Here is a 7455-nt window from a genome sequence, read left to right as displayed (position 1 = left end):
AGTGCTTATTAAAATGTACCCATTCCTATAGTCTGGGCATACTTCATCGTAGATTACCGTTTCTTTTCCTGGCTCAGCAGGTTAAGTACAAGTATAAGAACAAAAGCAGTCTACTGACATGGAAAAATAATATTCCTACAACTTAAACTAACCAGGAAGCTATAAGTTTAAAACTTGTACCATTTGTTGGGTCCAGATATTTGTTACGATGGTACTGTATGTCACACCCTCACTAGGCGTTTGGACCTGCTGGATAGGAGATATGGTGAAAGTATCTTTTCTTTCTTTCTTTTTTTTTTTTCAAAATCTTTTTATTCATGTTTTTCGACAGTAGCCCAGGGGCAAGTATTAGACAGACATGTAAAATATAAAAATAAAACTGAAAGTATCTTTTGATGGTGTAGGCCAGGGGTGGGCAACTTTGACGATGGCTACAAGCTCACAAGCTCACAAGCTCACAAGCTCACAAGCTTGTAGATTTTTTCTAGATTTGAATTGAAAACCTGAATATTTTTTTGCTATTTTTGAATTGGAATCCTGAAAAGTAACCTTTTTATTGAATTTCAAATGCATTTAGTTATAGTTACGTTAACTGTATGAATTGTTAACATAACTATTTGGACACAAAAAGACTAAAATTTTAACACTAGTCATTAAGTACTAGTCATTTAATGCTAGTCATGAAGTAATTAAAGCGGGTTTGGAATTGTAACAGCTGAAATCAATACTATATCAGTATTCTGATATTAACATGAGGGCCGCATTAAGTGAAGGTGGGGGCCGCATGTGGCCGCCGGGCCGCCAGTTGCCCACCCATGGTGTAGGCCTATTTAACTTTTTTTTTGGGGGGGGGGGGATAACTTGTTTCTGGGGCTACCAGATGGAAAACCCAGTAATAACATTGTGGATGTATACCTTCGGGACTGTTGGTTGCAGTGGAACCACAGTGGTGTAGACCAGGAGGAGATTGGATAAGAATGGGACATTAGATTCAATTTAAAACTTACACTTTTTTTTGTAAAGTCATGTTCCAGTGCTAACCTTTTCAAAGGATTAAGGTTGATAAATGGCAACATGATCAATCATGTTGATTACTGGGAATGTGATTTTATGATGGGCGTGTGGTGGTCTGCCCACAAAATAAATGTTTTATGAGGCAAACGGTATGCTCAAAATCAGCAGCTTTTAATAGTCACACAAGTTTTAGGTTTAAAGGGATATTTCACTTTCAAAAAAACTTTTGGTCATTTTATTGTCTACTCATGCTTATGTGAACACCCCCAAGACAGTTTTGAAGTTGTTCGAGTCAGTATTTAGATATTTAATATTAATTTTAGCTGCCCCGCCCCCTTCCTATACAAACCCATTGTAACTTCAACCTCCATTTTAACCATGATAGATTCATCTAAAACACCCGTCATTTTTTCTGGTGACTGATATTGTCCTTCTAATACGTGAGGAGTTTTTTCATTCACTGTTTTCCTTTATTTTTTATATATTGTTTTGGATTCTTTAGTTTCCTTTGTCTTCCAGGGGGTTCCTCATTCTTTTCCAAAAACATTTTTTAAAAATATATATATTTTTTTTATTAAAACACCACGGCCCCTCAGTCACCAGAAATAAGGACGGGTGTTTTCCATGAATCTATCACGGTTAAAATGGATTAAAATAGATTTTTTATAATGGGTTTGTATAGGAAGGGGGCGTGTAGTGTTGTTTTCATCGACTAAAACTATGACGAAAATGTTCATCGACTACCTTTTTTCACCGACGAAAACTACATTAAAACTAAATGAAAACCAAGCCATGATGACTAAAATTATGACTAAATAAACTGTTGATTTTGTCAACAAATAAAAACTAGACTAAAATGTCAGGAAGGGACTAGTGGACAAGAGATCCAGTACGAGTCATTTTACACTTGGTTGCAAGTTGGTTGCAAGTTACAAGCTGCGACGCGTTGTGAGCTTGTAGATCTCAGTCGACGGAATCAAGGCCCGCCAAAATACATTTTAGTAGACTAAATCAACTGTAGATTTAGTCGACTAAAATCTTATGATATTTAGTCGACTAAAACTAGACTAACACTAAAACATTCCAGGTGACTAAAATGTGACTGAAACTAAATTAAAACTATTTAAGGGACTATGACTAAAACTAAAATAGAAATGTGCTGCCAAAAACAACACTGGGGGGCGGGGCAGCTAAAATTAATATCAAATATCTAAATACTGAATCGAGCAACTTGGTGTTTACATAAGACTGAGTAGACAATGAAATGACAAAAAAAAAAGTTTAAAACTGAAATATCCCTTTAACCTTGCAGAACTTCTAGACTCTAGTTCCTTCAATAGTGTTTACTCTGCATACCCTGAGTTCCGGTGGTCGCTCAAAGAGGGTTAGAAAAGTCTTCATATTTCCCATGATCAAAAATGTCACATAATGGAAATGCATGGATACAAGGAAAATTAATGGGGTCACCTTTGGCCTTCTCTAAACAAGAAAAACAAAATTATTATGAATAATATTACTATTAATAACTATTGTACTAATTCCTTGATTGATTGATTGATTGAAGTATTTATTAACAGTTTGCAGAATTACAGTACATTTCAAGCACAACTCAATACAAAAACTGTGTGTGGACGACCCTTAAGCACATTACACTTGTTTACAAGAGGGTCCGGTCCACCTTGTTCAATTCATCAAAACATTTAGAGACGTACAAATATACACTTCTATTTAGCCAGAGAACAGATCAGGAATTCATCATAAAGGAGGTAAAAAGGGAAAAGAACATATAGCCTACAGTGAGGGGGAAAAAAGGGTTGGTGTGGGGTGAGAAGAAGATTCAAAGAAATGAATACTTTGAATCTGAATTTAGTTTGACTATAGACTTACTATATCTTATGAACACGGGCATCAAGGCAGCAATTAAAACCACCATCACCACCACCATCACCACAATCAGGGATCTAGCGAGAATGGTTACATCCATGGAACTAGAAAATGCGCATTGAGAAACGCATCAAATAGATTTGATTTAACTACAAACACTTTGCATATGTGTGGGCTACATTTACCAACACACAGGATGTGGTGCAACTATTGCTGGCGCTTTTAGGGAGAAGACCAATGCAGGCACACATTTTACATGTTAGAGGAAATGGGGGTACTTGGGCAGTGGATGTATCATTGGGGTCTTTAATCACAGATATTTAATTGAATTATATTTATCATGACACTGCCAGAAGGCTCACCAGTGAATTATCTACCATTCCACAATCCGCCCCACTCTCGTGGGGGTCCTTGAAACGTTTGAGAACCACTGGTATAATTTATATGATTTTTGTTCATATGTTGCTGATTTGCCGTGAACGATGAGGTTTGCACAACGCAGCATGAATTAACTCACAACATCAGCAACAGACTGACTAACAATGGGCCATATCGGCTGGCTTGAAACAGCCTGCTCGGCAGCTCAAAAACAAGGTTATGTGTTTCTCAAGCAACTTGATGCAACCACATGCATGTGGGTTTTGGTTTGTCTCCTAGCAATATATGGGCGGTGCTGGACACTATGGGCAGTATTATGCGTACCAGGTCTTATTACTTAACTTAAGACCTGGAGGCGTGGTCAATGCTGTTTGGCCACTCAGAATAGCCAAATGGCATTGATCACGCCTCCAGGTCTTAAGTTAAGTCATAAGACCTGGTACTTAAGACACGCATAATACTGCCCTATGTGTTGTATACACTGACACCACGCTAGACAGGAACGCCCAAAAACGTCACATCCGGGGTAAGAATTTACCCCGGAATTTTCTATAGCTGCCAATGCAACTTGGTCCAATCCTTAATCACATACGGACAAACATCTATGCCGATGCTATCTAACTTGCGGAGGTAGCGTGCCTTGTCCACGGGCAACAGATCTTTCAACGTATGGCATTGCAAATACGTTTGATAATCGCTACTCTGCTCAATATTGTTTTGAAAATGCCGCAAATTGCATTGCAGTGAACGAGCGAAAATCACAACTTCCCCCGTTTGTGGGCGGAGTCACAGTTTGAGGCGCTGTTTACGCGCCGTGGTGTCAGTGTATTGGGCTGTGAATAGATTCTCAGTCACACCACTGGCTACTGAAGAAGGTAAACACTAATAGTATTTCAGTTTGGACTCAAGTTGAAATCTATTTAAATATTTGCAAATCAAGTTAACGTGGGTTACGTAATTTACTTGAGTATTTCCATTTTTCAATACTTTTTGTCTACAATATCGCAAATATTGTACTTTACTACCGTACAATTATTTGAAAACTTTATAGAAGTTACTTTGTAGATTTAGATTAATATTACAAGACATACATTAACCAATTAAGCCCTATTAAACACAGTTTTGACACATTTTGAAAACTAACCCTGACTTGTGGCACATTTTGCATAATGAGTACATTATATCATTAATATAAACGTATTCATGGAGCTTGCCTGTTTGCGTAAGGATGGGTGATGAAATGATATTGTCATTATTATTTCACCCTTACAGCCCTTTCAAGCAGTAGAATGCAAATTGTATGATCAACCAACACACTTTAAATCTGGTACAAGGCCTTTTTTACATAATGGCGAAAGGTTATGCTATTATAAATCATCCTAAGGCAAATCCTATTGACCTGTGTCCTACTTACTGTCCCCCTCCAGTGATTCCAGCTGCGGTTGAGGTTGTGGGTGAGGTGGAAAGTGTGCAAGCGGTTTGTGGCTGTGTCCCTGAAAAGATTCAGTATGAAAAAAGGTCAACAGCCTGGTTTTCATCAAAGCTGAGTAGTTTACCCAAAAAATACAAATTTTCTATTATAGACCCCACGAAGCCTTGACTTCACGGAGATTTTTTTTGTTTTTGTCGCAATCCTATACAGTATAAGTCAATAATTTGATGACCGGAGACATTAGTATCTTTCCGCTGGTCATCAAATTATTGGCTTAGGAATGTAACAAAAGATCTCCATGAATTTGAGTCTTCATGGGGTATGTAATGTAATTGATATAGGAAATAAGTCGTTTTTTGGGTGAACTACTTTAACCTGGATTTCAGTTGGCTCTGTAAGTTCTTTTCACCAAAAATGGCTGATATACAAGCTCACAATGTGTTGCCTTTGTGAGCTTAATGTAGATCGTCTATTTTTTAGCAAATGTTCACCTCAGAATATGGATGCTGGGGTTTAAGTGCTCGATGAAAGATGAAAGGATTCGAATCTTACTCATCGTCGTGGTGGTTGTTGCAGTTGTGGCTGGTTCTTTGACAGTGATGTGCACTGGCATCTGTAAGGGCCGATTCATACTCCTATTTTAGAGCCGAATAAAAGTCGGTTCGGCTCTGTAGAGCCTACAATGTGACGTCATTTGAGGTTCGGGGGGGGCGGGTACCGTCCTAAAGTCGGTTTTTCGGTGCTACTGAAAATTTCTGACGAGCCGAAATCATTTCGGCACTACAGCGCCGAAACAGCGGTAAAATAGGAGTATGAATCGGCCCTAAGCCTTGTCCTTTTTCACACCAGTACCAACCAGTGCTCTCCATCCTCAGTGCACTCATTGTCACAACAAACATATTAGGAACACTGTCGATAGTCACTGATGTTTGATTCATAATGCCTGATGGTTCCTTTATACAGAAGGGCCGGTCCAGGCTGGGCCTACACCACTTTGATTGTCCACGTTTTTTAGTACAGATGACAGTCACATTCTCTCCTTTAAATCCTGTTTTCTTCTGATGGTCCACATAGAGCACATCATTACCTTCTCCAACTAAAAAAATAAAAACAAACTAAGTACAGCAAAGTTCGGTTATACATTAATTAATGGTATATATAATTCAAATTTCACACCCCTGTCTGTTACGCTTAATTTGTCCTCATGTCTGGAACTGAATTGTGTTGCATCATGGATATAGAAGTCATCTCTACAGCAGAGACTCTCATAGTGCACGCACGCACGCACGCACGCACGCACGCACGCACGCACGCATCAGAGATTATAAACCTATTAGAGCTACTTGATTTGTTAGTAGACGCTAGATGGGAACAAGGTTAAACGGCTGTTAACGTATTTCACGTTGTCTTGGTATATGGGATCGTAGAAGCATGGGACAGAGATGGAACCTCCTGTCCTCACTGAGATTTGTTTCACTGTTGTTATACTGTAAGTTCCTTCAAAGCAAACAAACAGAAGTGATGAGTGATATGCTTTTACAATTGATGTATTTAGGTCTGCCTAAAATAGCATAATAAAGCAGCACTGTAACTTTCCTCTTCTACCCCTGCTTGCTCAGAGGATAGCTTTAATCTTGACTTTGTGTCAGATGAGATGTCTAGGTGAGACATGACCGTTGACAAAAAAAGAGCAGGGAGACAAAACCACCCCAATTGTATAAGTTATATTGTATTAACATACTCTACCATACAGTTTGGGCAAAATTACACTTTAATCAGTTAAAAGGGTATTTTTTATTTTATTTATTTTTTATCTGTGGTGGATTTTAGACACCCTCAAATGACCTACAGAAATGCATCTCAATACATAATATCTCTGCTGTCGGGAAGAACTCTAACTCTAAAATGTTCATTTTTCAGGAAATGAAAAATAAACATTTTTCAGGAAATGAAGAAAACCTTATATTTTGAAAACAAAGCTGGTGTTGTGACTTTATATATTGTCAGTTACTTCCATGAGACGGGGAGAGGTGCTGGAGTTAGTTGCTTTAGCAGACAGTTTGAGGGTCCAATGGAGTTAAGAGGTTTTGTCCTAAGCACTTTTTACTACTTTCCGTTGGTTCAATATTTTCGAAACAACACACAGACGTAAAGGGTGTTCAATAGCACTGATTTATGCAGAATGGAGTTACAGTAGGTGGTTTCCTCCCGACAGCAACGAATAGTATATAACACCCTTAACTTACCATTATGTCCAAGGAGGTTGAGGAGAAGAATATAGTGGAAAGCCATGCCACTCTAGTCTGGATAGAGGAAAACTTGATCACATTAGATCCAAATCTAGACAGACTCTTAAGCCGCGTTCACACCAAGGAAGCTAGAAGCAGCTTCTTGCTTCGTGGTCCCATGTTATCTCTATGCAGACCAGCTTTTTCGTTTTGAAGCTTGGAATGAACAGCTTTTTTTTTGCGTGCTTGGAGTCAGCGTGTAGTCATTGTTTACCCTTAGTTCCTGTCATAAAATCTGCTGTAGGATTTATTAACCGTGCCAGATAGCCATGGTGGCATGTGTTGACTACGGGTCCGTTTTCCAGTTCAACATTAACCAGACCCTATAATTAGTTGAAATCCAAATAAATCTAAACTTTGTAATGCATTTTATTCGCTTGTTGAATAAAAACTAAATAATGTTATATGGGCTGGATGTAGTCAGTATTTTGTAAAATACTAGGTCTACACTTTTAAATC

This window comes from Electrona antarctica (assembly GCF_951216825.1).
Source record: "Electrona antarctica genome assembly, chromosome: 15".
In the NCBI taxonomy this organism is placed as follows: domain Eukaryota; kingdom Metazoa; phylum Chordata; class Actinopteri; order Myctophiformes; family Myctophidae; genus Electrona; species Electrona antarctica.
The sequence above is the reverse complement of the archived record's forward strand: the minus strand, read 5'-3'. Positions refer to the sequence as shown.